Raw genomic sequence first — 3,036 nt, 5'->3', positions numbered from 1 at the left:
AAAGCTTATTCACTAGAAGCGAGATTCTTCGCACGCTTCCCCCACTCGAGGGCTGCTCGGGATTAACGGCCATTTCTACCATTTAAGAGTCTACTGATGGCCACTGATCCACTCCCTCTAACTCTCCATCAAGTTTACTGAAAACCTTTTCGAGATAAGTTCTCACGAGTAGAGAATGAAGTGTATATAAATACATATATATACATACGTACATATAGGTATATACATATTTATGTGTATTGTTACTCTTCTGGTAACAATGAGTATAGAGACTCAGGATTTAGTACATAAAGGAGATAAAACCTAAGTTAAACCTTGTTTTTTTTTCTTTATTTGAAAACAAAAAGACCAAAACAGCTTCAACTATTAGAACAAAAGTAACGTCAAAAATACTATTGAAACAAATTATAATCTAAGAAGCAAACTGTACCCCAGAAGAAGTGGCAAACCAACATTTCAAACAATCATAGTAAATTTCACGAGAATGCATAAGGGGAAACAGTTATATAACTAAGTAATAAAGATTTCATAACTTCCCTCCACTTGATAGGGGACAGCATTATGGATCCAAGTAATAAAAGATGATTCAAGAACCTTTATACACCAATTGTTACTATTCTGTTAACAAGAGTAGAGAGACTGTCGTCTTAATAGGATTTAGTACATAACAAAGGAGACAAAAACCTGAAGTTAAACCATCTTTTTATTTAAAAAATAAACGAATACCAAAACTTAAAAAACTTAAACTATAAGAACAAACTTCAAAAATACTATTAAAACAAAAAAAACCTAAGGAGCAAACTATACCCCAGCAGAAATGACTAACAGACCAAACAATCAGTAAATTTCATGAGAACAATTAAGAAACCAGAGTTGAATATTTCATAACTTCCCTCTGGGGACAGCATCATGGATCAAAGTAATAAAATATGCAAGTATCTTCATACACAAAGAATTACATACGGAAACAAAACGTAGACACCCTTAATGTCTGTCTGCAATACGGTTATATTTTTTATATGAAATATCACATGTTAATGTTATAGTGCTGCAGGTTACAGAGTTCGCCTTTAATTTGTTTTTAATTTTACTTACAAAATACAGATTAGTCAGAAAAACTTCATACAATGAGATGATTATTTATAAATTAAATATATAAATTAAATTTTAAGAATGAAAAATCCCAAACCTTCTCCACTATACTCTAGGAACTGAGGAGGCTTCAGTTTTTAATTAGAAAATGGGCGAATTAAATAAATAGCTAGTCTGCAACAGGCTTCAGTTTTTAATTAGAAAATGGGCGAATTAAATAAATAGCTAGTCTGCAACAGGCTTCAGTTTTTAATTAGAAAATGGGCGAATTAAATAAATAGCTAGTCTGCAACAGGCTTCAGTTTTTAATTAGAAAATGGGCGAATTAAATAAATTGCTAGTCTGCAACAAAACTGTTCCTATACCCACATTGTTATGTGTAAGTTAGTCGAATTCAGGTTCCTTCAACATACTTCAAAAAGGCTTTTGATAGCTTCAAAGGCACGTTGATAATCCTCTGTCCACTTCAGTCGATCTTAGAGCTGATAAAAATCTAGGTGCAGCAACTTAAAGGTTAGGACAGGACCTCCTATTAATCCAGCCATACCAATAACACCAAGCATTGCAGCGTTTATAGGAGTAGACAATTCTTTGTGGTATGTAACGTCAGCATCCTTTGGTGCAATTATTCCGCTCCAAACATCATGAGTCTTAAAGACATTTGGTAATTTTTTTTGGAAGGTTAACAATCACTCTTACGTTAAAGTGAAGAAACAGGTCCCTCTATATCCTTCATCCCGTAATTGTGTGCAGTCATCAATGACACTTACCCATCTGAAAATGAAATTAAACTTAAAGTTGCAACAGCATTTGTAATTTCAAAGGGAAGAACCGTATTGAAATGATACCTACAGATTACAGATATAAAAACTTTATTTTCAGTCATGAATACTTGGTATCAATCCTTTTAATATTAAAAATGTGGCATTTCCAACATCAATTATGTAAATAATAGACAAAAACACTTAACTGGTTTTGGACGAGGATGCAGGGAGAGACCCAGGTGGTGTCACTGTTCTACCAACTCATTCCTTATAAGAAACTAAAAAGTACCATAGCTTCAGTCTTAAAGAAGATAATTGTATAGTCTCCCTTCGACAGACTGGATTACTCACAGGTTTCAATACCATATGTGAAGCCACAGGTGAAGGTATCTGTAAATCCGAAATAATATTAATCAAACTCAATAACAGCTTAAATACCACGCTGAGGGACCTGGGAAATGTATTGAAGGTCCTGAAAGATTAGAAGGTCGGAATTACAGTCAATCTTCTATGGTAGTAAGAATTTAATTCCATCTTGAGCGGTAATGTTGAAACTAATTTCCACTACCTTCATACAATATCTTCATGAGATTCACAACTAGTTTAGGGTTTAAAATCTTCCAGGTGTGTAATTTTAATCATAATTACTTTAATATTATAAAATCAAGGTTTAATGGGATACCTCTAACAATTTCTAAAACACTAACTATTCTCTTAGAGTGACAGATTTAACCCACTTGTCAAAATAGTTAATCAAAGTAAGAGCATATTCGACACTATTTTTGTTAGTTTTAAAAAGTTACGAATGTTACTTCGAAAATATTCAGTGAGCAGCTTTTACTACTTACAAGCAGCCTCAGAGGTTCTTAACCAGCATGGTTAAATTAGTATACATAGGTAATTCGACCCTTACCCTTCAAGACACTGAACTAAAGGGGGTTACTTCTCTGGGATGCCACAAAATATATACAAATAAATAAGCTATGTACATGCAAATACCAAAACACCACCTATCACAAACGAAAAATGCTAATACAATAAAGCCATAAAATAAAGTTTCTTGCTGGGTCAACTTACTAAATACTGCCGATCTTTAGAGAGTAATCCTTAACACTTCCACAGAACAAGTGATTCTAAAGATAGTACAAATTCTAACTTCCAAAGAAGACTAAACTTCACT

The 3,036-nt window shown here is 33.2% G+C and overlaps 2 long non-coding RNA genes across 2 annotated transcripts; one reads left to right on the top strand and one right to left on the bottom strand.

Moving 5' to 3' along the window:
* Window positions 1-356: 356 nt before the first annotated feature.
* LOC137629406 (uncharacterized) lies at window positions 357-1,469 on the top strand. Its single transcript, XR_011041495.1, has 2 exons — window positions 357-1,219; window positions 1,388-1,469. It is a non-coding gene; the product is annotated as an uncharacterized lncRNA (long non-coding RNA).
* On the bottom strand, window positions 1,426-2,313 carry LOC137629405 (uncharacterized). Its single transcript, XR_011041494.1, has 2 exons — window positions 2,063-2,313; window positions 1,426-1,866 (listed from the first exon to the last, which is right to left on the bottom strand). It is a non-coding gene; the product is annotated as an uncharacterized lncRNA (long non-coding RNA).
* Between the last annotated feature and the right edge of the window lie 723 nt (window positions 2,314-3,036).

Source organism: Palaemon carinicauda, chromosome 37, assembly GCF_036898095.1.
Source record: "Palaemon carinicauda isolate YSFRI2023 chromosome 37, ASM3689809v2, whole genome shotgun sequence".
Lineage (NCBI taxonomy): Eukaryota > Metazoa > Arthropoda > Malacostraca > Decapoda > Palaemonidae > Palaemon > Palaemon carinicauda.
This window is presented reverse-complemented; position numbering and strand designations above follow the sequence as displayed.